The 27,373-nt window shown below is 50.1% G+C and overlaps 1 protein-coding gene across 1 annotated transcript in view; it reads left to right on the forward strand.

Annotated features, from left to right (window-relative positions):
* Positions 1-475: 475 nt before the first annotated feature.
* The window catches only part of COL8A2 (collagen type VIII alpha 2 chain), a 114,913-nt gene continuing 88,015 nt past the window's right edge, over positions 476-27,373 (forward strand). Inside the window, exon 1 of the mRNA XM_067533955.1 lies at positions 476-515. The gene's annotated coding sequence lies outside the window, so the exon portion shown is untranslated. The remainder of the gene's footprint in view (positions 516-27,373) is intronic.

Raw genomic sequence — 27,373 nt, forward strand, 5'->3', positions numbered from 1 at the left:
CTCAGCTGAAGATGGGGGTAATTGGTGCTGAAATCGTTCATAGCCGGAGTCTTTGAGCAGAGACTCTTCTGCACTTGTAGGGTTGGGGTGTGTGTGTGGGGGGGTGAGGGGGGGATTGTTTTTTAAAATAAACACGCTTCCTTCTGTGTCTGTGAAACGGAGAAACAATTCAGAGCTGGAACCCACTCAAAAAAAAAAAAAAAAAAAAAAAAAAAAATCCCGACCAGCCAACCCAGTCCTGAGCTGTGTTAGCCCATCAAAGAGTCTGTGAAAACCTTTCCTCCCTCCCTCATGCGCTCATTTGCCGTGCTGCCCAGGACAGCTCTGTCCTCTCTCTCTCTCTCTCTCTCCCCCTCTGCAAGGTAGCCTCAGTGACTGCTGCAGTTCCCATGGAGTAGGCTGTTCTAACTGCAAATAAACACTAGTTCATTAAATTTCAGAGAACCTCCCTTCCCTCCCCAGACCAAAACCAAACTCCCCTCCGCAAGCCTGAGGAGACTGTTTCAACTAACAAGGTAAGGACTTTATTTCTCTTTCTTGACATATTCCCCGTTCCTCCTCTTTCCTGTCGTTCACCTCGATACCTATCACATGCTGCATTAAGCTCAGACTACAGAAAATCTCTAATTTCTCAGTCACGAGACCCTCTAATTCTGATTAGTTTTTCCCTGTGCAGAGAGGAATATTACAAAGGCTTTTCCAGACTTCTTTCCAGGAGAACAGTCTGTGCTTTCCTGGATTTTTTTTTCTTTCTTTCCCTTTTATCATCCCTTTATTTTTCCCCTGACCCATTTTTAATTCTGTTACTTTTTTTTTTTTAAAGGATCATGAGTTTGTGATGCTCAAACTGTGTTAATGAGAACCAGACTCAGGTGGGTCAGAAATGGCTCTAATGGCTGGACCCCACTTTCCTATTTCCAAAATGCATGTAAGAAGGGACCTTGATTCTGAGCAAATAGACTTCTTTTAGTTCAATTCCATAGTCTGACCGGGAGGCTGTCCTCCTCCAATGTTAGACATCTGTACTCAGCCTTTCCTTACCCTGCTTCGGAGAAGCACTGATTCACTTCAGCTAGCTTCACACACACCTTGGGCTAGAAAGTAGAAGGTGCTTTAGTCTATTGTTTTTAAGGACACATCTGTTAATTGAGCAGTTTGTTAATCCGCCAGTGTGTGAGCTTTGTGAACATTCTTAATAAGCCAAGAGAGTCGCCCCTATAAATTTGCCCCAGGCTGACCTACTGGGGATATTTTCTCATCTACGGGCAGCTTAGCTCTAAGGAACATGTTTAATAAATCCTAAGGCCAGCAAATTCCTGGGATTTTTATTGCTTCTATAAAAATGCAGTTTTGATCCATCAGCAAGGGACCCTGGGAAACTGTTCTTTTTAGCGGCTGTGTCCCATGAATACTGAATGCTAAAGCAATAGCACGGTCTGCATTAGTAAGTTTCATCTTCTCAGGCTGGGGTTGTAATGCTCTGTGTGGTATAAAAGAACTTTCTCTCTCTCTCTCTCTCTCTCAAATGCTGCGTCACACCACATCAAATCGTGCATGGGGCAATCATCAGGCTAACTTCTTTAACTGAATCAGTCTAACTACTATGGTTATAGATCCTCCAAACCCCAAGAAGCGGAACATGAAAGAATATTTGGGAATCTGTTAATATCCATGAGTTATGCCATTTTGCTACAATGTATGACAGATAACACACCATTCCCCCCACTTTTTCACACTCCCAAACTGAAATAGTAAAAACATGCCTGAAGTGAAGCCAGCAATGTTATTGCTAGAAATTTGTTTAGATTGTGGGTGAGGCTTTTCATCCCATTTCTCTCAATCTATTGCTGTAAGGCATAAAAAAGGGAAAAAAAATCTGCCGGAAAATTGGTTCCATTCTTTAATAAAGAACAATCCTTTTTCATTTATTCAGCACAACTTCCAAGATTAGTTTCACTGAAACATTTATCTGTTTTATTTTTCTTCCCTAGTCCACCTGGGTCAGAAAAGACCAGAGCCCTATTGTATAACTTTACTGGAATTTACTTTACTACCAAGTAGTTTTTTATTCACCTGTTCCAACCTGAAGCAATGTTTGCCCAAGAATCGGGGGTGGTGGGGCTAGCTGTAATTTTAGAAGCACATTCAAGTTTGAATTCAAGAGCTTGTCCGGACCTTGTCAAGTTTTTGGAAAATGTGTGATCCTCTAACTGTGGAATTCACTTATGCTTCTAAGTGGGTGGAGGAAGGAACCCAGTTTGGGTCACAATACTGCGGACTGGACCTGAACAGCTGATCTCCTCTGTGTGAGTGTAACAGCTGAGTTGCCCTTTTAAAAAAGAAAGTGTCACTGTCTGGATATATTTGTTTCCTGTTGCCTTCGTTTTAGGCTATGGAAAGCCAGACTGCAATAACCAGGGGTGGAGAATTCAGCTTTCCTTTGTACTGGGTTGTACTGAAGTTCTTTGCAGTGATTCATATATTCCATTCATATGAAACACCAGTATTTCTGAGTGTGAATGGGGACTGCGTGTTTTGTTTTGTTTTGTTTAAAGCAATAAGCTCCCGAAGTGTCAAAAGTTATTCACACCCTGGTGAAATCTAGGAGTTTTCTGTCTGTGTTTTTTGGCAGTGGCTCAGCATAACTCGCCAGGTCAGGTTTTTCCGTTTTCCCTTTTGATATCCTTTCATATTATTGCAGGGGGAGGGCTGCCACAGCAGTTTCTCTCAGATTTCCAAATGTTCCTTGGTCTTTTGTCGCTATCTTGACCTGCAGTCCTGAGGAGCAGTGTGCCCAACGTTGTGTTGGGGGAACCCCAGAACCACAAATTTTGCCACCCGATGCAATCTGAATTCAGTGGCTTGGAGCTAGTTCCTGTTCTCTCTTCCTATTGTAAATTTTACCTGTGGGTTTTCCCCGAGTGCAGGGCTGGCTGCCTTCTCTGCAATGTGCTAAGTAAGATACTAGAGAGACAAGGTGGGTGACCAGCTTCTGCTGGTGAGAGAGACAAGAATCTCTCAGTAAGATACAGCATTTGAAAAGCAGCCACTATTAGCAGCAGCGTTTCAGTAGCTTTGTGGCTTGGTGAACCACTGCCTCCAACGTTTAACTACTCATGAAATGGTAACCGAGGCCATCAGGATTGCAACCACAAATACAAGCAGACTTTTCCCATCAAGAGTGGAGCACTGTCCTGTGTGCACCTCACTGTAAAAGCACACCCAGGGAAGACTGGAGAATGGACAGGCTGGAAAGAAAGTCATTGACTTTCAGGAGTCTGCAGAACAACTTAGAAATCCAGTCAAAGCAAGACGGGTCTCCAAGGCATCCTCCTATTTAAATGCAGTTGAGAGAGATTACTCCACACTGAAGAGGCCTGTTTAACTATCCCCTTCACTCTGTGGGGAAAGGTTCAGGCTTTGGGCCAATGAATGAGCCTTTTCCCCCTTGCTACCTGCTGCAAGACCATACCTTGGAGTAAATTCTTTTGCAGAAAGAGAACGCCAACAAGCCAAACGCAAGAGACTGCAAAAAAAACTCCAGTGACATCCACTGAGTTACTCTGAGGATGACTTTGGTCCAGTGAGTTTTTTTGGAAAGGCCAATAAGTTACTTAAAAAGTTCTGAGGCTAAATTCTGCCCTTGGATATGCTCATAAATCCTACTGAAGTCAATGAGTTCCATGGACATAAACAGATTGTGGCCCTTATAAGATTGAATTAGGCTTTGTTGTTCCTTTGGTGTGACTGGGACACAGTAACTGGGTGGAAGAACCTCTCCCTAGTGGTAAGATGAAAATTGCCAACTGGTTCCTACTGGGGCTCCATTTTAGCAATTGGATTTTGGAACAGAATAATGGGTGTGAGGGTTCCTGGAACTCCTGGTCCTCCAGCTGATAGCAGAGACTCTAAGAGACCAAGAGAAGGAACCTACTGGAATCTCCATCAGATCTTTCATGGTTGGGGACAGAAGGGCAGGTGACAACTAGCCCAGTTGTTCCTCCAGCCCCATACCCTACCTCTGGCTGTGGGCAATCTCTGTTGCTACAGAGGAGGCTGAAAATTATTTAACATGGAACCTCTCCCCTGTGTAGCCCATCTGCCTGCATGTGATAAATGCATTGTGTTGACACCTGGGGGAACTTGGCCAATAATTGTGCTTTGAGCAGGGCCACAGTCTGTCGGTTTATGGCACGCAGAAGCCTTCATTTCAATGGAGCCCCTGTTGCAGGTGGGCCAGCATGGTCTCTAAAGTTGCAGACAGGACTTCTGGGTTCTATTAATGACTCTAGGCAAGTCATGCCCCACCCCTGCCTCAGTTTCACCATCTGTAGAATGGGCTTAATACTGATCCACTGTAACGTGATTTGAGAAGCAGAGTTGCACTAAAAATGTGAGGCGCTCAGATATCACAATAATGGGGGGCCGTTTAAGTATCTTAGATGGAGTGCACTAAGTGCTAAGCATCTTTGTAGCATGAATCTGTCTAGTGCGTGTGGAGCATCAGCGTAGGGTGACATAAAATACAGGGGCTAACCTCAAGGATAAGAGGCCTCTTCCCACCTGGCTCTCCTGGACGGCAGAGTTCAACTCTTGGGGCCCTTCTTTTGCTCTGAGTTTGCCAAGACTGTAGCGGCGAGGCTGGTAGTGGGATAGAGCATGTAGGAATGCAACAATATTCCACGCCGCTGCTCTGTAGAGGGTTTATGGGATTTATGCTTTGTTATAATTCCATTCCAAAGGCACTTAGGAGACGGTTTTTATAGATCTATAGGAAGTGTTGTTAGTTGGGTGGGAGTTTGAACTGATATATAAGGGGATCATTATAAGATATCTAGCTATTTGTAGGTAATTTTCTAGCATGGGTCTTTGGGGGCGTTATTTTCCTACAGAACATTTTTTGTTACTGAAAGAAAAATGGTGAGAGGAAAATGCCTGTTTCAGATGCTCTTACGATAAAGGTTCTGCATTAGAAGGTTATAATGGACCTGTTGCCACAAAGGTTCCCATATGTGACCCCCTGAGTTCCTGACATCCCTTGCTATTACATGGAAAGTGACACCGTCCACTGCCCTGTAGCGAGGGAACGTTGCAGCCACAGTATGTCAGGGAACGTCACCTGCAAAATACATTAGCCCTGGTTGAAAGACCGCGAAGGGCTTTTCTCACACACGCAGTCTCTCGCTCATATTTCAGCTTGTCCACAGCTAGGAAAGCAGCAGAGTTTCCATCTGCTTGTGCTGCAGACAGCTCTGTAACAACACAACTTCATAGTTCTGCAGGGCGGGGCAATAAAACGATAGCGTTCAGGACAAGAAGTGAAATTGTCTCTCCCCCACCCCACCTTCTTTCCCACTGCTCCAAAAGGATCTGCCCTTGCAGAGAGCAGAGCCTCGGTTCTTTTTATATAACCCTTCCCCTGCCTTTGCCAAACTCCACTTCACTTTCGATCCTCATCTGTCCAGGCACGGAGGGGAACCGTTAGCGAGCCCTTGCCAGCCGACTGACTGAAAAGGCAGAAGGTGTTCAGTTCATGACCAGCCTCCTGGTCCCGTTTATACGCATAGACCCGCACATGCTCCCAACGCTGACTCAAGGATCTGAGGAGCTTCCTGCACCTTCCCGCCCTCTTTGCCTGTGTTGTGGTTGCCTGCATTCTACGCAGGGAGGTTAGTGAGGGAAAGGAAAGGAGATTTCCAAAGAAACCAACTGTTCCCTGTGGAATGTCGGAGACTCCAAATTATCCGGTCAAGAGTGGGGGGGGGGGGGGGAGGGAAGAAGGAGAGGGTGTGTGTGTGTGTGTGTGTGTGTGTGTGTGTGTGTGTGTGTGTGTGTGTGTGTGTGTGTGTGTGTGTGTGTGTGTGTGTGTGTGTGTGTGTGTGTGTGTGTGTGTGTGTGTGTGTGTGTGTGTGTGTGTGTGTGTTCTCCATGGAATTTCCACACTTTGACCAGCAAAGAATTTCTCCAAGGCATGTGAATTTCCTCAGCTCGGTTTCTGGTCGGCTCCGGCTCTTCTCACTCTGCCTCCGGAAAAGTGCCTCTTTGAAATGACACAGCCATCCTCTCTATCCAAGACAGTAATAAACCTCGCCCAGTGTGGAAACTGTCTTCAAGTAATTGTCCCCTCTTGAGCAGTGAGCGCAGGACACAGACATGCTGCTTCCTGCAGACTCCAGCGCTGGGGACTGGCCTTTGGTAAGTCCCAGCTCCCATGTAGACATGACACTTTCAGAAGAGCTTCAGCGTGTTGGGTGCTGAATGCTTTGGAGAACCTGTCAGGCACCAAAGTAACCGACAAAGTGGAATCTACTGAAATGAATAACCTTAAAATCATACAATACAAAAGAATAAACTTGTGGAGGAGGAGGAGGAAGGGGTGCTGGCAGAGACAGGGCTGCATGGGGAGTGAAGGCCCTTGGAGAGCATTCAGGGCAGCTTGATAGAGGTGAAGACGAGGGAGGGAAAAGAGGAGGAAGAACGTGAAGAGGAACAGGCGGCAGTGAGCACAGGACAGAGGTGAGGGTAAGATTCTTCTTTTAGCGAAGTGCTCATGCAGCCTCATCCTAGGACCCGAGCACCTGCTGGGGCTGCACTGGCAAGCCAGAACTGCAGTGGGAGAGGAACCCCCTGGGACTGGATTTGGGGTGCCTTGCCTTGTCAAGCCATTTAACTCAAGGAAATCCCTCGTGGCTTCCAGCAAAGCAGCAGATCACAGGGAAGAAAGCCCAAGGCTTCCTCTCCAGCAAGGGTCTTCTTCCTGCACTGAGACCTTAGCTCAAGGCGCTTCCTTTGCCCGGAGTTGGGCTCCTGTCTCTCTTGACCCCACCTAGACATCATCTTCCAGCCTTACTTTACAATAGCCTTTCCAGAGGGCTTCCTTCCTCCTTTCTGGTAAGAATTGGGCGAGAAGCCCCTGGTTGCTTTGGCATCCCTGCACCTTCCAGTCGGAGCGTTTAATAACACTCAGCACTTCACAAAGTGCTGCACAAACCTTTGCTAAGTAATCTTCCCGGCGTCCGCAGGAGGCGGAAGTTGCGTGGGTAGCCCTGTTCTCCGCCCTTCTACCTGCTTTGTACGATGGAGATACAGAGGCAAAGGCCCCACTTCCAAACAGGGGTGTTAAGCATGTCAGAAACAAATGCGCCTGATTATTCCTAAGTGCAGAGCACTCGCCGCTCCCGCTGGCTTCACTGGACTTACCCCCAGTGTAAAGCCGCAGTAACTGGCAGAACTCTGTAGGTTAACTGGCAGGAATGTCTGGCAGAACTCTGTAGGTTGTCTCCTCAAAGGCTGATTGACTTAGAAATCCCAGGTCTAGCTATACGTCCCATGCGGCTCATACTGGGAATAGTTCAGCACTTTCTCTATTGTTCTTCCAGAGGGTTTTATTTCGTTGCTGCTTTCCAAGCCGAGAGGGATTTAAACCCTAAAGAAGGGGGTCTTATCCAGACCCTCCTCCAGGGGAAGGAGATGATATTGCTGGCTATCGAGCGGAGATCTAACCTCTGTCTTGGTGTGCAGACAATGTGCCAGCGGGAGCAAACAGAAACGCAGACGTTCTTCGGAGGTGAATCAGTCAGATGAGAGCCTCTTTCTTTGTCTTGGACAGAAAACCAAGCCCCTGCAGCCAGACCGTCTTGTGCCGTTGCAGTCTTCTTGTGACTCCCCTGCTGTTTCTGCAGGAAGTGGGGTTGGTATAAAAGGTGGTGCTCCACTCTCGGTCAGGCCCAGCGGTGCTCACATCCTGATGAGTGGATTGCCAGTGTATGGAGCTGGATAGACCGGGTTGTGCTAGGAGGGCGCTGCGTTATGGAGAGGTGCCGTCTTTTGCGTGAAACATAAACCCAAGGTCCTGACCCTTGTCGACCGGCAACACTTCATAGCACTCTGCAGGATCTCCGGGTCCTAGCGAAATTCCAGCAGGTGGGCAGTTGTATTCTGCCTACTGTAATTCCTGCACTTTCACGTGGAGAATGTATGCTTCTCTGCTTCCTGATTTAACCTGCTGTGTAGTTAGGGTGACCAGATAGCAAGTGTGTGAAATTGGGACGGGGGTGGCGGGTAATAGGCGCCTATGTAAGGCAAAGCCCCGAATATCAGGACTGCCCCTACAAAATAAGGGCATCTGGACACCCATGTGTAGTGTAGCTGTGGGCCTTTGAACAGTTTGTGTTTCACTCCAGAAGTGGCTGCATTTCAGTGGTGAGGGAGGGTGACCCCTGTGTATAGTTGACATTTGTAAAGTCTGCTGGGGTCATTTTAGGAGAGAGGCAGTGGTGTCATCACCCCAGATGCCTGAAGATGTTTAACTGTTTAACATTTTAAAGAAGTATTGGAGTTGTGGTAATCGGACATGGCTCAGGATCAGGGCCTGCATGGAACACCTTTGCATCAGGTCTCTGAAATAGTTGTCATGCTATTTAAAGCCAAGTGATATTTCATGCACCTGCTTTCAGGTTTTGATACAAGTGCTAACGCTCAGCCCAGTTCTTATTTTTAAAAAGTTACCTGAGGTTGAGCAGCCCTGGGACTGATTTTATGGCTTCCTCTTGAAATCCTGTGGTTTTGCCATGAAACTTGGCGGCTCTGACTGCTTTTGATTTGAGAGATTGGCTTTGTTCCATCCCCCAACTCAGAATAAAATTCCTGGAGGGGGTGGAGTGTGTGAATCCCACGTGCATCAGAGCTTGCCACCTCCACTGCAAAGCAAAACTGAGGCGGCTTGCATGGGTGTAGTGGGGATGTTTTAGTTCTGGGCTCAAGCAATAACCTCTTTGGGGACAAGATGCCACTAAAGCAACGTTTGCAGCTGGGTGGAAGCAATGGGTGGAAGGGTGGGGCTGAAATTCTGCAAAATTTCCTTTGAATTCAAAAGCAGATTTAAATTCTGATTTGTTTGCAGCCCTTGTGTGTTCATTTCCTGCAAAACATTTGAGCAATTGGGCTTTCACAGCACAAAAACGCACAGAGCCAAACTCCCCACCACCGTCTGGTGTAGAGCGCCGGCACAAGGCTCCACTTATGTCCCGCCTCCTCCTTATTTTGAGAACTTAGGTGGGACACAGAGCACAGGCCCCATGCCAGCCATGGACACAGAAGCGAATTTTTCCCAGAAAAGCCTGTTTCTAGCCAAAAATGTGTATAATGAGAGAATTTTGAAGGTACTTTCAACTGTGAAATCCATGCTTTCTCGAGGCCGTGCGTAAATCATCCATTCAGTGGAAAGGAACAATGCTCCATTTGTGATTATGTATTTGTATTGCATAGTATTGCCAACCCCGAGCCTTCAAAATTAATGAGTCAGGCCCCCCAAAATCATGAGATTGGCTTAAATATCTTGAGATTTTTATTTAAACATTGAGCTTGGGGTTCTTGGCTGCCCAGTTTCTGAGTCTTCAGCTGCAGTCAAATCACATTCTCAATTTCTTCTCCAGCTCTGCGGGTTAGAAACTGACTTTTGTTTGTAATGAAAGCTGAGATACATGGAAAATGGCTTGATTCAAGCAGCTGGGATGTTAACAAAAATACAAAATATCGCAAGAATTGTTAGCGCTGTTGTTGTAGCGTTTCTAGACCCCTCCTGTGATCAGCATCTCGCTGTTCTGGGCGCCGCACAGGCAGAGTAAGACACTCCGCTGCTCCTGAGGAGTCAGTCTCAAAAGACAAGACTTGAGTAACCCATCTAACCTCCTGGGGCTTTCCAGCTGTAAACCTACAAAGCAGCACGTTCTGAAGACTAACGATTCTTCGTTGGAGAAGCTCCAGAACAGTTCTGAATACCACATTTGAAAATCTTGGCCACTGGCTTGCTGACCGTTCCTAAACTCGAAAATCGGAACGAGATCGTCACAGAAATAGGGCTGTGAATTATTTTCTCATTTCGAGCCATGAAACGTGAGCCATTTTGTCCTGAAATACTGAAGCTTTCACCCGAGCGGAGGAAGGCTGGACAGTAGGAAGTTGCTGGAGGGTTTAAGTATTTTTGGTTTTTTTAATTTAGCTGCTTGTGACAGTGAAGAGGAAAAGGAAGAACCAGGCAGTTTGGCATCAGTCCCCCCCCCTGCTGTGTGGTAAAAGGAAGATTTTTCTTCCTTTTCTCTTGAACTGGAGGTGAGAAGTGGGGCGGAGCGATTAGCCCCACAATTTCGCTGTCTGGTTCCATAATCCCTTCATTCCTTCCCACCCTGCTTCACAAAACCTGCCCGTGTCCGTGCCAAAGCAACTCCTGAGCCGGCTGACTGGGAAATTGCAAGCTCACGTGGCATGGCCTTCCTGCAGGAATTAGAGCGGCCCCTTTTTGTTCTTGCTGCGCGTTTGAAATGCTGCTTGGCCCTTTCCAGCCTGCCTTCTCCACGAGGAGTTCTCTCGTCTGTGTTCTTCAAAGATCACCTTTAATGTCGTTGCTGAACATAAACTAAGTACTAGGATGAAACCCCTTGAGATCCGGCAAACGGTTATAAAACGTTCATTGTACAGCTCAGCTTACACCAACGCCCTTATTTTCCCTTCCCCTAGTGCAAGTCTAATGCAGAGTAGAGGGGGAGCCCCATGCCAAGCCATACCAAGTCAGGGCTTTGTATGAAATGTTGGGTTCATAAGAATTAATTTAAAACATTCTTTTCATTTTTCATAAAGCACAGCAAATCCGTGGTACTTATTGCAGGAATGCACCAAGAATGCTGTTGGGCAGACGGTGTATTAGCTACAATATATGAAATGTGATGGTGGGAGAAACAGGGTTTGTGGCTGATTAATCTAGTCCAAGCCTTGTACTAGATCAAACGCCCTGAGATGCTTCCAAATAAAGCATATGCGTGGTAAGGCAAGTTTCTGGAGCTTTCGTATCAGGTTCCTTCGTGAGAATGGCTTTAACAAAGCAGGGACTGGTGCGTCTTCTGGAATTGCATGTGATGACGCTTAAAAGGCCGGAAACGTCTCACCAAAGATTCAGGGATTGGCATCTCTGGAGAACCCTTTAATGGCTTCACAGGTTGTTACAGGACCAACGTCCCGGTTCTCAAGCCGCAAAGTCAATGGGTCTTGTACCTGTGCCAGCCTGAACAGCTCTTAACCACTGGGACTGTCGGCCTCCAGTGAAAACTGGCATGTGCAGTAGATGGAGCTTTTTCAACGACTGGCCAACAAACCTACAACTCCTGGAGGACACCAGGCTGGCCAGAGACCTCAGGGGTTCAGAGCAAAATGCCAAGCCCTCATATTCTCACCTAGCTTTCCCAGGAAAACAGGCAAATAAAAAAACCCTCAAAACATGTAAATTCCAGTCTGAGTGGCCTTCAGGATCTCCCTAGACTATCGCTGCATGCTGCCTTGCCTACTAAATGTTCTTGGTGTCTTGTGATGAGAAGAAAGACAGCACCAAGAGAGATACAGGTGGAGACGGTGTTCAGCTGACTTCAGCGTCACTACAGAGGTGCCAATGTTGCCCAGTGGATAGGGAACGGGTCTTGGCGGCAGGAGAGCTGCGTTCGATTCCTGGCTCTCTCATTGACCAGCCTTGATCTCGAGCACGAAGTCGCTGCCCTTTGTTGTGTCCATGTAAATCACAAGCTTTAGGGCGCAGGGAAGGTCTCTTGCTGCGTGTGCACAGTACCCAGCAAACAGGGCCTCGCTCTGCGTTTGGGCACCATGTGGTACCAGAACACGACAGAGTAACTGGTACTCTCGGTGATGAGACTTCCCGGGGCTCATGATGTGGGAATCTTGGGCTTACGGTGTCTTTACACATTGAGGAAACAAGTCACAGGATTTCATTCGTTACAGCTCAGTGGTTGGGCAGCCACCATTTCCCTCCCTCTCGCCCTCCCCGCCCCGTGCTGGCAGGCGGAGGACTAATCCTTCCCGCCCCACAGCAGCGCCCACCAAACAGCAGATGGATTAAAAGTTGCATGGTCTCTGCTTTTCTGTTTATACCAACAACTTGACTTTAGAGGATATGGCTCCTTACCAAGGACCCCTCTGATCACTTCACTCTCCCTTGGCCCCCCCAGCATCGGTGTCAAGGAAAGTCCAAATTCTCTTTAGCTCATAGGAGGAAGTCCAGCCTGGGATGTTCCTCTATGCCCTGCTGGGAGCTGATCAGCCCCCACAAATTAAGCAGGGTCTGAATGAGCTCTCCCCAGCTGAGCTGCTGGCGGGAGGAGAGCAGGCGTTGGGGCCAGACTATTTGCATAGGCACACCCACCCTGCCTCGGTGTCAGCATGATGGGACGGCTTTGCCCAAATGATCCCTTTGGCTGGTGTTGGGTTACAAATCACTTTCATGTTAAATGCAGGGGCATTGCAATGTTTCCCCCCTCGTTGTATGAGCAAAGGCAACAGAACTGTGCTTAGCCTGGTCTAATGGAAGGGTCACGCTCATCTGAATAGAACTGGCTAAGCACCCGGCTTGGATGTTGAGCCCTGTGATGGTTGATAAGGGGCGGGGACAGGTATCCTTGCCTGGAAGTGGGGGCTCTGCCTAAGGCCTTGTCTACACTAGCACTTATTCCAGGAAAACTCTGGTTGCTCAGGGTGTGAAAAAGCCCACTGTGGCTCAGATGCAGCCCTGAACTCTGGGTCATCCCTGACCAAGGACACTTACTGCAAGTGGGGAGTGCGGGAGAAAGAAAGGCAAGGCACAGGACACTGCCCAGTGTGTTCTGGGATGGGCGTTTTGCTCATGGTTTTATGTTGATGAATCCTGCCTGCACTGGTTTCCCCAATTAATGCTGTGTTGCTTCTCTCCTTTTTATTGAACAGTTTTCTTTCTACACTCCAACTCTGCTTGCGGGAGGGGAGGTATCACCTTTTGGAGGCGCCTGGGAGGCTGGCGTGTAATTTCCCAGGTGACTGGGGGCTCAAGCCAGTTTTGTGTTGTATTGTTGAAAGGACCCCTAAATACTGAAACTCGTCCTCCTTCTGCAGACTCCAGCTGGCAGAAGGGTTACACGGACTTGTACCTGGTCAGTACTTGGATGGCAGATTCCCAGGGAAACCCTCCTGCTGTATTTCATTTTGAGTTCGTATTGAACCAATGAGCCAGGATGGTGCCAGAGAGCGCTGCATACCTGCCGGCTCTGTCTATGGGGGAAGAGTAAATCCATGGTCCTGTGGCGGTTAGAAGAACTCAGGGCCCGGTTTCCCAAGAGATTCTACCAAGGCTCATTTCCCCAGCACAAAATCCCCAATACAGTTGTAACTGGATACACGATTCCTCAGGCTGTCCTAACCTGCTGTGCGCTGTCGGCGTGTACTCGGAAACAGCGCCTGTGTAATACCCTGGAGGTGGCTGCATTTCAGAGATGGGCAGGATTGCTCTGTGTGCGTGGGTTTGGAGAGCCACGCGCTCAGTGTGACAGATGCCACCGAGGGCAAAATTCAGCCTCTCCCTTGCAAAAGGGTTCCAGGCTGAAGGGCGTTGTAGGAAGTCTGTTACCACAGAAACAGTGCAAACCTAGACTCCATAGAAACTCTTACAGCTGCGTAATGGCGCTTGACTCGCATTTCCCTGCCCCAAGTGCTGTCACTTACATCTGTGCCAAGTCCATTCGAAGTGCCAGCATGCTGAACGGATAACCTCTTACACACTTTGCACTGGTGTGGATCAGCTGCAGGGCAGAAGGGAATCCGGCTTCTCTCCACTGCAGACACGATATTGAAATCATTCGGTGCATGGTGCAGACCAAAACGGTGATCGAAATGGCTAAGAATGCACCGTAAACTTCTGGGTCTTGCTTTCCCGCTTGTCCCGGTTTTGATGGTCCAAGCCCTGCCGGCTGTTGGCGAGAAGGGATAGTGTCTAGGAGGTAGGTTGCTGGACTGGGGACTCAGGCACTGCAACTGACGTGCTGTGCGATACTGGGCAAATCATTTACCCTTCTGTTTCTGCCATGCTTTGTCTGTCTTGCCTGTTTGAAGGGGAAGCTCTTTGGGGCGGAGACGGTCCCTTGCAGCGTGTCTGTTCTGTGTCTAGAACAACGGGGCCCTGACCATGGTTGGGGCTTTGAAGTGCCACTGTTACCATTATCTGGCAACGTGTGCGCACTTGGGGTAGCGGTCTTCCATTCCTGCTGCATGCCCGGCTCCATCTGGGACTCGCTTGTGGTGTGGGGCATTCACGTTCCGCTCCTGCTCCCTCCCTTCGCTCTGCGAGGTGGTGATGTGTCACTGAGCAGCATGGAAGTAGCCAACCCATCACCCTGCGTGTTACCGCGTTTGGTAAGGAATGGCGCACATCCGATGGCTCAGTTCAGTGTGTCCCCGCTTCCAGTCTCCTGGACATCAGACTGAATCAATGACTGCGGCAGTGCTGTTCATAGTGTGTATTTGGACACACATCATGGCCCTCATTCGGCAGCCTCTTAAGCCCTTGGGTAACGTCACTTGCACGAGGTGGGCCCACTGAGTTCATTGGATAGCTAATAAGTCAAGTCACATCCATGCTGACACGTTTGGGGTGGGAGGAGGGGGAGGGGCGCCTCTCTGGATTGCAAAATTAATGTCAGAAGTGAAAGACTCAGTTTCCTCTTCCTAACCCTAGACCAAGCTTAAAAGCTACCGGCAGCGTGATAAAGGCACAGCCATCATTGCAAGCACCTCTCCAGTCATCCCCGGTGAGCACAGCACTGCAGCACGGGCTCAGTGTTAAGCACGTGGGTAACCCCGGTACTCCTGAGGTCCATGGAATTGAAGCGCATGCTCCATGTTCAGCACATGCTGACGTGCTCGGTGGAGTTGGGACTTGAACGTCTTTCACTTCTGGGGCCCTGACTCGAATTCCGGGCTCAGAGCAGAAGTGAAGATGACGTCCGAGGTCCCGTCCTAGACCCCGTTTCTGCACGTAATAAAATGGCTAGGCCCGACCAGCGCTCACCCCAGCTCCAGGGCTGACAGGAGTTACTGTAGGTCACAGATGACCAGCAGTCCCTGAGCTGTGCAGGAGACGTTTGTAACATACCTGGTCTCTAGCAATAAACTGACGCCAAAAGATTCTTCGAACAAGTAAAGGGAAAAGCTGTGCAGTGGGTGAAAGACACCTCTGTGCGAAGAGCCAGTCTAAGGCCCAGGCACCAGTTACATCCCTCTCATGCCCATCGTTTCTCCAGGGATTTCTGCCCTGCCAACGGTAAAGCAGCCCCTGGAATCGTCCTTGCAGTAACTTGAAATCTTGCAGTCAGATCTTCACTTGCATGACCCTGCCATGGTTGGAAATAGCAAAACAAATAGAAAATCTTCCTTTTCCAAGCCCACCAGCAGATTTTCAAAGCCACTCCGCTGCTAATAATTAAGCAGTGAGCAATCAAAGGAGAAAGCTGGTCCCATTAAATATTGCTGGGGAAGTGCAAAGTAGGTCTCCTGGCATGCCACTTGTTGTTTGCTCTTATTTCAGGTTTGGTGCGTCCAAGAGGATGCTAGCCCAGGTCCCTCTAGTGGCTGAATATCAACTGAACATCTGCCTTTCTTTTCTTCTGTCGGCCGTTTTTGTATCAGCCAGCACTGCTTTTTATATCTGAGCAGCATCTTGTCACCGATTGCATTACATGGCAGGAGGCTGGAATGTTACTGGTTTCTCCTCACGCAGAGAAAGTAACGTTGTGAATTCCAGTGGTCACTTCTCCCCCCTTTCCTTTCCCCTTTGCAACATGTGCATGGAAAATGTTGACTCAACCTAGGGGCTGCTACAAAACCTTAATGCTCAATTCTGCTGACCTCCAAGATTCGATGTGGTATCTGTGCCAGCTTTTGCGCATTTTATGAGGATTTAATCTCTCTATTTACAGCTGCTCTGAAACTGCCGAAAACCATCAGTCTAGACTCAGCACTTCCAAGCTTGCTTTTGTGATCCCTGGGGCCAACTTTCTGTACCACTCAGGAATGGGGTCTGTGGCCTTGTTTGTGAGCAGCTGAGTGCAGGGGTCTTCGGAGCTCCTCAGTTGCAGTTTTGCAGGCTGTAGCACAAGTGGAAGGAAATGTCAGTGAAATACTGGCATGGAAATTGCAAAACCGAGGTCATGATGCAGCTTATAGATGGTTGTTCATTGCCCAATGCTCAGTGGGTTTCAGCACCCTGCAAAGCTGAGAAGAGATGTAATTAATACTGAGTTTGTTTTTGGCTGGCAGTTGTCAAGCTCATTGGGAAGTGGGAGCTGACTTATTCAGGCGATCTGAGAGATTTCCAAGGGCTCATCTGAATTAATGTTTTAAAAAAAAATGTAAAATTGATTCACACCAGGGAGCAGTGTGACTCACAAGCAGACACTGACTGGAGTGACTTTCCTGCACCCTGCAGACAGTGGCCAGCATCGTGGGTGCACTAAGTCTGCTTTTATCTGATCCCCACTGCTGCAAGATTTAGGGAAGAAGGGGAAACTTGCACCGACACAACTCCCTGTCACCCATCACCAACATCTGGGGCCCAAGTCAGTCCGAGTGGTAGTGTGGGTTCAAATCATATTCAAGTGCCTGGGCCAAATCCAGTGGCAATGTAAGTCCCTCGTTAGGTAGAACATATTCCCTGGGGACTGGCTGTCCTGTAAGTAGAGTTTCACACCTTCCTCTGAAGCAGCTGGCGCTGTCTGCTGTCCGAGATCGGATCCTGGACTAGATGAAGTGTGACTGATCCAGTCTGGCAATTCCTGCGTTCTTAGGCATGGATCGAGTGTGGCAGGGCAAAGCGGCCGTGATGGGTAAGGTGAAGTTGGGGAAGAGGATGGCTTTCTTTTTCCCTATCACTGCCCTGCCTCAGCCGTGCAAGGTGTTCACCTGCTGAATACCAGCGGGTGCAGATTACAATACGTTGCCCTTGCACCTGTTCTCCAGCCCAGTGACAGCTAACCTGCTGCTTACATCATTGTCCTCATGGATGTGTTTGGCCCGTTGCGCGGGGGATGTTTTCAGGTCCATATTCTCTGGCAAGAGGACCTTCCTTGCAGACATGCTAAATACAGGGGGTGTAGATGGGTAACAGGAAAATTAATACTCACAATCCCTTTGGCTGTCCCAAAGGGTCTCATCCTGGGAGATGTTGAGCAACCCACAGCTCTCCAGGGCTTCCTGGATGCTCAGCACCTAGCAGGATGGTTCCCAGAGAGACCTTCCTCCTGTCGGGAGAAATTTGGGGCCCTGTACATCACGTTCTCTGGGACCGCACCCTCTACCATCTCACCCCTGTTACAGATATCTGGGGAGCCCCCCAGAGCTTGGGTCTCTGGTACTATTGGTCCCCTCTTTCATCCCCTCTCGTCAACCCTGGTTATCAGTAACGATTTGCCTGGCTCTGTTACTCAGACACGTACAAACTCCTGGCAGGGCCTCCTGTTTGATTTTGCACCCTAGACTTCAAACTCCACGTCCTCTAACCCCCGCAAATGTGCCAGGGATTTATTCTGGGTAAAATCTGTGCAAGCCAGACCCCGAAAATTCAATCTTCACCCCAGCATTTCAGTTCTGCATGTTCATTTTGTTCTGTGCTGGCAACATGGGTGCATCCTTAAATCACAGAACCTCTGGGACTTTTCATTGCTGGTTGGCAGACGGGTGGGTGGGTGTATTGGCACCTGGGATGCGTGTGCATGTTGGAAAAATAAAACCTGCTCTTTGGCTTTAAATCAATGGATCTCATGAGTGATTTGCAGAGGATTGCTCTTCTTCTTCTGCCCAAATGGTGGCTGTTCTACCGCTTGGAAACGAAGCGATCTGATTGACTCCAGACTCAAACTGAATTATAGATGCAAAGCTTTATTTATATAGTGGGAGGTTGCTGTGCCGTTGCTTCTTGTTAAAGGGCCTGTGTTGGGATTCCAAAAGAGATTGCATGTCTTCAGGACGCACAAAGAACTTTATTGAACATGTTGATTTTTAAAGAACAACTAGTGCTGTTCTTGGCTGCGGCCCAGCCACTCTTTTATGAGTTTCATAAAGGCTCCCCCCCCCCTTTTTTTTTTTTTTTTGCTGCCGTTCTCTTAATTCAAACCAGAAAATTGACCGCTTAGCCTGGCAGAGGCAGGAGAAGTGGTGCAGCATGGACTGACTGCTCCCACTCCCTGGCAGCGACGTTAAGAGAACCGCAGCGTCTGCACGAGCCGTCTTTGCAGTCCTCGTCCTCCAGAGTGGAACTGGCTGCTAGACTGTGAACTGGAGAGAGGGAGAGGCCAGGACATAATGTTGACTGCGGGATGTGAGCAAGGCCTGTCTACCCAGGACTGTGCAAGTCTGAGGTGTCGTTTGCCGTGCAGCTGCCCCCTTGACTGTGGTTTGCTCCTCCAAACTTTTCATAGGTCTAAATGCTCCCCTCTCCTCCCCCTGCAGCTTCACAGGATATAGTATAATCACAGATAAGCCATACGCTGGCTCAGCTTTTCTCCCCTGCCCTCTGAATGTCTCTGAAATAAAACCCCTGGTTCAAGCCAGCGTCCAGAGAGCCAGCTTGCATTTGACCTCCTTGCTCCCAATGCTGCCTCATGGGGTTAGTCGTGTACAGATGGCACCATGCCACTGAGGACCCCCACACGGATGTGATGACCTCTCTAATGTGGTGTATCCTCTTGTGCAGCGCAACCCGGTGAGTGCTGATGGCTACAATTGCGTGTGCTGCTGCGCAGTCCTGGAGGCCATCTTGTCAGTATTGTGATGTGTTGCGCCATTTTTGCAACTGTCCTGTTGCACTGACTCACTTTTGCAGAATTCTGCGCATGCATGTCACGGTTTCGTTGCCATGCGTTCTTGCAGTGAGGCGCTGAGTGTCGTCTGCTGGGTCAGGTTTCCTTGGTGCACCATTTTACAACATAACCCCATTGCGTTGCACTGTGATATTGCACCTGTATGTATGCTATACGAACGGCACTGTTAGAATTACTTTGTAAGCCGTTGACACAGCAGTGCAGGATAGCGCGCTAATCACAACGCCACGTGCATTATTTCAGTGCAGCCTGGTACACAATGAGAGTTTGCTGCCCCATATTGCTGCATTGCTCCTTTGTGTCTGATGAAGTTAATATTAAGAGGGGTCACGATGCAATCTCAGGCACAGGTTTCTGTGCTGGGTCGCATTGCGTTGCTGCATAGCGTCATGTGTCACAAAGTGTTGTGGTTGCAGTAGTGTGAGGCGATGGCAATGTTGTTACAGGCAGATGCAGCTATGCAGAAACTTCCCAATGAAGCATGAATCTCCTCATCCAACAGTCCTTCACCCCCTGTCATGGGCATCAAGTAATGGAAACACACGATAGCTGGGAGGATCTAGGGCTTACCTTCCAAATCCAACGTCCTACCCACCTTTCCAGCCCCTGCAGATCCAGTTCTTAGCTCTGTTGCAGAAGAAAAGAACTGGAGACGGACGTGAATTGGTAATAAGGCCTGACCTGGAGGGGCCGAGCACCCTGTGCACCTGCTGGCTTGCGTTAAGACCTATGACCGTTACCCGGAGCTCAGGGTTCGCTCTGGTAGGCTGAGCTATTGGTTGTGTATTGATTACGTTATTACCCAAGACTTGCCAATGAACATTCTGAAACCGGGCAGCTCCCTGTCCCGAGATCAGGTGCAGGATTCTCAGGCTCCGGGGAGTTGGGAACCTTCATGCGCACAGCAGTGACATCAATGATCATGCTCCAGGAAGGTCTTTTATAACGGCAACCCTGTTCTAGGACTGATCATAGCAACACAAAGTGAAAACCACTCGCGCCCTTCCTCGTGTATACACGCTCACCGGACAGATCTGACCTGACTCCAGCATGCCAGGAGAGAACTCAACAGCTTGACTCACGGCTGAATGTCGTATAGGCCTCGCTGTCCATCACACAGGAACGATTCCTTCCTCCTTCACCGTATCTTAGCTGCCTCACCCTCATCATAGTGAGGGGCTCTTATGCTATAGGTTAGTATATTAATTAGTTTAATCTGATTAGCATATATGTCAATGACTCTCCATAGCTACCTGCGGTTAGGCATCTGCTGCTGCTTTCCTCCAGAAATACTCTGAAGTGCTCCAAACTGCCGCCTGGAGGTCGCCTGTCCGCAGTTCTATTCTTCTGTGCAGCACTGGATTATGACAAAACCGTCTCATGCCAGCTTGTGACTTAAGGTCACTGTTCGGTGACTTCCTGACATTGGCTTTGTTAAGCAACTTAGTCCTGCTCAGTCCTGCTGTTGGGCTTTGCCCTGCTTAGCTGCTGCTCCTAGGTCTAGCGCGCTAGGGCTCTTGCATTTCTGCGCGAGATTTCTCTTCGGGTGTTACCTTATCTGCTTAACGGAAGCCTGGAGGCTACATGCCCAGTCACTGCAATGCTCAGTCCCCATCTGCCCAGTGGGGACAATAGATCTTCCCTTCTCCCGGGGGCAGAGCATCATTAATTTCTGGCCTCCACTGCAGGGTCTGCGCAGCTTCCCGTGAAGTACCTAGACAGGGCAGCCTCTCAGGGGGCACTCGGAGAACTGGTGGAGAGAGGACGTGAATGGAGCAAGATGCTGAGTCACTGGAGCCAGCCTGGGGACCTGACTGGAATATCAGTGGGTGATTTACCCTAACTCAGCTCCTGGCTGGATGTTTGCCTGGGTTCGGAGGCTTTCGTGTCCCTCTCGATCCATCCTGCTTCCGCCGCCGTTTGCTGGCTTCCGAGAGCTGCAGTAGCTGAAGCTGGGATGGCCTCTGGGAGCGTGTTAACCATGCCCTATCGGATCAGCACCGAGTTGATCCCCACAGTTCCTGCCCCTGTATCCTGCCTCTGATCAGCCTCCGACCGCATCGGATTGTTCTGTGCGGGTAGCAGGAATTCCCTCAGCTGAGATGCCAGTTGCTGCTGCTTACGCATTCTTACAGGAGTCACGAAGATGGGCCTTTCCCTCCGATACTCACATACATCATTTTACCAGGCGGGTGCATGTGTGGAAAATTGACTGCAGGGCATCACGCCCCCTATCTGCAAGAGATCCCAGCCTTGAAGCCATCTTGCAAACAGACTGGCGGAAACCAGGGCGGATGGAGAAGGAAGGTGCAGGCCGAGGCTCAGCAGCTTTGCCGGGAGGTGATGGATCTATTTCCATAGAAACAGGCGGTGACTGTTGTCAACAGCTGCAAAAAATCATTTCCACATTTGCATCCTGGTTGCATGCTGAGGTTAATAATATGGCTTGGGGGGGAGACTCCACCTTTCCATTCCATTCATCTTTTCGCCTTTTAAATATATTTCGCCCCTCCCACCCGGTTCGCCCTGCTTGCTCCAATCTGATTGGTCACCTGAGAAGCCAGGCCCACTGAGAAGGCAGCTCTCTCTGAAAATGCCAATCAAAGCTCTGCTAAATTGGGGCGCAATCCAGCCAGGAAGCTTTTAATTCGTCTCCCTTAAGCCTTGTCTCCCTGTCTCCACCTATGAGCAGAGAGAAGTGAAATATCTGAATTGGCAGCTGCATGCAGTGCCTCTTCTAATTCAATTCCACATGATTGAGCTTGGGAGACCCTGCCTCAGCTCAGGGGGCTAGAACCCGAGCGTCATATCTTGAGCTGGGAGTCTGTGGGAGTCTGGCCGCACAGGAAGCGGAATAAAGAACACAGCAATTAGCCTCTGGAAGTTAAAGACTGAAAAGGTCCCATCTGGCTTTAGGTCCTACCAGGCTGGATTACTCCCTATCTTACATTTACCAGGGGTTCCCAAAGAGAGGGAGAGACTGTCTGTCTCTCCTAAATCTTTCCCTTACACCGGGTTTTATCTCCTCTGGGCCTGTTTTACAGACTAGTGGTGATAAATCAGAGGAGGATTAGGGGGCTTAAGACTTGTCGACAGAACATCTTTCCTTCGGAGGAGGTGATGCACACGTCTTGCTCTCCAGTGCAGTTGTGCGGATCCCCCTTGGCACAGGCCAGCAGAGCTGCTCTTCCAGGATCCACAAAAGATTTGTTTTTTCCCTTGGTGCTGCCATTAATCAAACGGTGAACCCTTCTGAAACTGGGTTTAAAATAACTTGGAAAAAAAGTTGGCAAAAACCAGGCGGCTCATGAACTCTGTCATGGCTACTCCTGCCAGGTTGATGTTGTAGCTTGTGTGAGGCACTAGGGCACAGGCAAATAGAGGGGTGTAAACGCTGTGCACACGTGTGTGTCCAGTTCTGTTTGTATTTCCTGGTGGGTTGTGCCGCCCCGTTAGTGTTACATTGAATTGTAAACCCCAGTTTACAATGGATGACCCATCCATACTGCACTATGCAGGCTTTCCAACTCCAGTCTGCAGCTGGAGCTGTGTCCACACTGCAAAATAACAGGGCTTGAATCCGAGTCCTACCAAGACTCGGGCTCTGGAGTGGGACCCCACTCCCCTAGACGCGTCCTAGGACCCAGGTCCTGAGAGGCTGGCTGATCCAAGTCAGACTGATTTGCGTGTGGACAGAAAAGGGAACTGGGACTCAAACCGAAGTCAGAGACCAAGGTTCCATGTGCAGTGTAGACATAACCTCAGTGTCTGCCTGGAGCACGGAGGCCTCTCTGTTTTGCTAGCACCCATTCGGTCATCACTGATCCCCGCAGGCCGGCGGTCCTGGGAGCCTTTCAGTGGCATGAATCTGCCCCATTCAGCCAAGGGGGCTCATCGTCCTTGTGCCATTGCCTGTCAGGGGGTGAGGGCTGCAGGCACTTCCCAGGCTGGGAGAATGGGGAGGACCGTACCAAGGTGAGTGGGGACCAGTGGGCAGTGCTGGGAATGGGAGGGATAGGGGAAGTGCCAAGGTTTGGGAGGGGGGGGCGGGGGGGACACACTGAGAATACTATTGTGGGTGAGGATGGGGGGTGTGAAGAAGCAGAAATAAAATGCTGCTTTCTAATGCCATGTGCTGTGATCTCAGCAGCTTCCTTGCGCAGGTACTTGGCCCCTCCTCCCTTCCCCATGCCCTGGCAAACATTTCAGAGCTGCTCTTCTGTTTCTCGCCTCTCTTGGCCGGGAGCCGAAGATCAGAGAGGAACCCTACCTGCCCTGGCCCAGCCACGGCTTTCCTCTCTGTGAGCCCTTTGTGGATGGGCCTGTGTTGAAGGCTGTCTCGAGGGCCCTGCACCCCTTCCACCCCCAGGGAAGACCTGTCTTGTCTACCCAAGTTATTACATGGTGCCTGCCACCATCATTTCTCAAGGACGGGTCCATCTGCACTTCGAGCAGGGGTGGGATTTGCAGCTGGAGGAGACACACCCACGCTAGCATGAGCGAAAAAATGATGGTTTCTTACATCAGTGTCGCCATAGGAGCATTCAGCAGACACTCCAGGTGACCCCGTATAGGCGAGGTCAGATCAATGCAAGAACTGCCGAATTTCTCCCGTTAATCTGAAACCAACAGTAACTAGCAGAGGGACAAAATGGGCTTGAACAAGTTGGAAGAAAGACTATTCTAGACAACCGCTGAAATAGTAACAGCCGAACAGATTCTGCTGCAGCGCTAAATTCCAGGCATTTCGTACCTTCCAACTTTCTGGAAGCTTTGGGTAATAAATCTTTGAATTTATTTGAAAATGAAAGATCAGCAACTTTTTGCTATTATAAAGCAAAGCGTTCATTGAAAGACAGACAGCTGGGCTTGGCTGATGCTTGCAAAGGCTTCATTTCGGAAGGAGATAGTGGGGTAGCCATAAATCCAGGATCATTCCCCAATTGCTGTCCAGATGGAAAAGGGGATTTCTGAAATTTATTTAAACTCCACGATTTATTCCTAATTTAAAACCACCAAAAAGCTCGTACGAAGGGGAGAGACCTGCAAAAGCACCGGTTCTGAGCCCTGCTGTGCTTCACCTGCGTGCTGCTGCCATGTCCGCACCTGCCATTGTGGGATTTTCTCCAACAGGCCGGCTCAGCGTTAGTGCATAGTGATGCGCAGGGAGTTGTGGATTCTGGGGGTAGGTGCATTTCTTGTCTGTTCCTCTCTAAGGCTGCTGGGGTGCGTCTACACTGCCATGGGGAGGGATGGCTGTACCACGGGGAGATGGGCCTCAGCCAGCTTTGCTCTTGTTACAATAACAGGGACTCTGGGGCAGCTCTGACAAATGCCCAAGCTAACCCGGCTTGCCCATCACCCTGGGTACATACTCCAGCAACCTGGGGCATCGACCCCTTTTTTTGCCCCTCTAGGAACCAGTTTCCAAATGTCTGTCTTGGTGCCTAGGATGGGGCTGGTCTGGGGTCTGATGGCAGGGGGCAGCTGGGGTCAGGCCCTGAGACACACAACTTCCAAACAGGGGTGCCTACAGCACCCTAAAGAAATGGACTGAGAAATGCCTGATGCCCCACTGGTCCCACTGACGGCCTGTGGGGCCCTGTCGGGTACACAGCCGAACCCTGTTCGTTGCATGCCTCGAGAGGGCCGGCAGACTGGGATGCGGCGAGATCAGTGTTCAGGTTCCCTGGCGCTTTGCGTGATGAACTGACTGCATTGGGCTTGGTGCCCATGTGTGGCTCTCCGGGTGCATTTAGTTGTTATCCGTAAGGACCTAGGGCTCCACCCTCCCTGGATATTTGTGTGAGCAACCCTGCCCCAGCCTGGTCCCCCTCCTGCCCTCACAGGCTGTTGTTTGTGAGCTGGTCCTGGCTCCGGTTCTCCGCAGACAGGAATGTTTCTCAACTCGGGGGGATTTAGATTTCAAAAGACAAGGTTTTGTTAGAGTCCATTGTGTGCCCTGGAAATGGAGAATGTGTTTTTGCCAGCGGCCCGGCCCCCCGCCGGTGCCTTTCCCAGAGCTCTTTGGGAGCAGATTCGTCCCTCAACCAATGTTCACGTGTGAACACCAGTGTGGGCGGCCTTGGTCCCAGGTGTGCACCGGGGATTCAGCCACCGCAGCAGTGTGAGTGCCTCATCCGGCTGTGACTGTGCTGCTGCAGAGTGACCTGGCTTCACCCATGCTGATTGTGCTCACACAAGGGGTTTGCTCGGGGGGCTGCGGTCCCCAGGCAGACTGGACTGAGGCCTGACAGACAGCCCCCACATTGCCTCTTGCCCCTGGAGTCCCTTTAAGGGGCAGTGAGAACACAATGGTACTAGCAGGGCAAGCCAACCTAAGCTTTCCTGGCCTCCCATCTATGGGCCCCGCTTTTACAAACGTGGTTCACACACTTGGTGCAAACTGGAGGTTTGAGGTGGGAGCAGCTCCGCGGGGGAGCAGCCTGCTTTGTCTCTCTCTGGGCTGGGCACTGTGTGGAATTGTTCTGGAGTCGAAGAGTAAAAGCATTGTTGGGCTGCACCCTTCCAGGAAAAGTATTTGGTAGCTTTTTTTAATCCAACTTCTCTGGATGTTTGCTGTGAACGTAACCAGGACCAGCGAGGGCGGGTAGATCAGCGGATCGGACCCAGCACGCACAGAGCGCGTGGGCCAGCTGGTGCATAGAACTACCTCCCAGGCACCGTCTCCACTCAGCACTCTGCTGCTGGATGTCATGCCATCCTTCCGTGTCCCAGCTGTGGTGCTGACCCAGCTCGGGCGGCACTGGTAGCCGCGGGCATGCTTTGTCTAACAGGGGTGACTTGGGCTCAAGACATTGTTTGCCAGCCAAGGTATCGGGTGAAACCCTGGCCACTCCTAGGTCTGCAGCGGAGGGGGAGAGCAGGGCTGAGCGTGCTGTTTATTTGTTAAATTGAATTGACTGGGGGGTGCTGGGGCTTCCAGACAAGCAGCCTTTGTGAGCGGGCTGCACACCAGTTCCCTTGTGTGGTTTGGGGTTTTTTGGATGATACAATTTTATTCCAAGAACTGCCCAGTAAACGGACCTGGTAAAAGGAGTCCCTGGACGTAACCGGGGCAGAAGCTCCCTGCACCTTTGTCTGAGCTATCATTGGAGCCAATCACTTCTGCCCCCAGACTAGCATTTTAATTGAGCTCCTCGGGGGGGGAAACAATGCACCCGCCTGCTGCAGGGGCAACCAGCTGGTGTCTGCGCTGACAGGACATAGTGTGGGTTGGGAAAGGGAGTGTGACGACAGGCGGAAAGTGCAGGCTTTGTTCAATTCCAGGGCCCACCCGTGTCCGGGCGAGACGCTGACATAACACAATTGTTGCCGCACTAATCGGAACAAGGAGAATCCTCCCACACATCCTGCAGGGAGCAGAGAGCGGCCCACTAGAGCCCTTTCCTGCAGCTGCAGGTTCGCTCTGGAGCTTGGCCTGGCCCTGGAACGACCCCCCTGAACTTTGCAGGGTGCGCCAGGCTCTGAGGCTGGATACGGATTTTGCAAATGGCCTCTGTGGGCAGAACAAGCTGGACCAAAGCCCTGCTCTGATCTGCAGGGCGTGAGGAGGCCTGGCTCTGGGGAGGAAGTGGCAGATGACACTATCGCCTAGTCTGTGACCCACGGTCTTCAACGTGTTTGTCCTCCCACCCCCTTGTGAAGCCGGGAAGTGCTGCCAATAACCAAAAGCGTTCTGAGCGCTGCTGCTGGCAAGCGCTAGGGACTGCGATCATCCCCCGTTCCTGATCATAGAATCAGAATATTCGCGTTGGCAGGGACCTCAGGGGGTATCTAGTCCAACCCCTGCTCAAAGCAGGACTAACCTCAGCTAAACCATCCCAGCCAGGGCTTTGTCAAGCTGCAGCTTAAAAACCTCTAAAGATGGAGATTCCACCATCTCCCTAAATAACCCATTCTAGTGCTTCACCACCCTCCTAGGGAAAAATCTTCTCCTAATGTCCAACCTAGACCTCCCCCCCTGCAACTTGAGACCATTGCTCCTAGTTCTGTCATCTGCCACCACTGAGAACAGCCTAGCTTCATCCTCCCTGGAACCCCCTTTCAGATAGTTAAAGGCTGCTATCAAATCTCCCCTCATTCTTCTCTTTTGCAGACTGAACAAGCCTAGTTCCCTCAGCCTCTCCCCATAAGTCCTGTGCTCCAGCCCCCTCATCATTTTTGTTGCCCTGTGCTGGACTCTCTCCAACTTGTCCACATCCTTTTTGTAGTGGGGGGCCCAAAACTGGACACAATACTCCAAATGCGGCCTCACCAATGCTGAATAGAGGGGAATAATCACTTCCCTCGATCTGCTGGCAATGCTCCTACTAATGCAGCCCAATATGCTATTAGCCTTCTTGGCAACCAGGGCACACTGCTGACTCATATCCAGCTTCTTATCTTCTGTAACCCCCAGGTCCTTTTCTGCAGAACTGCTGCCTAGCTTGTCGGTCCCCAGTCTGTAGCTGTGTATGGGAATCTTCTGTCCTAAGTGCAGGACTCTGCACTTGTCCTTGTTGAACCTCATTAGATTTCTTTTGGCCCAATCCTCCAGTTTGTGTAGGTCCCTCTGTATCCTATCCCTACCTTTCAGGGTATCTACCACTCCCCCCAGCTCAGTGTTATCTGAGGAGGCCCGGAGGCCAAGGGGCCCAAGGTAGAGAAGAACTAGGTGGTGTTATCAGACTCTG

Source organism: Emydura macquarii, unplaced genomic scaffold, assembly GCF_026122565.2.
Source record: "Emydura macquarii macquarii isolate MOO-44397 ecotype Brisbane River unplaced genomic scaffold, CSIRO-AGI_Emac_v2 contig_3348, whole genome shotgun sequence".
Classification (NCBI taxonomy): Eukaryota; Metazoa; Chordata; order Testudines; family Chelidae; genus Emydura; species Emydura macquarii.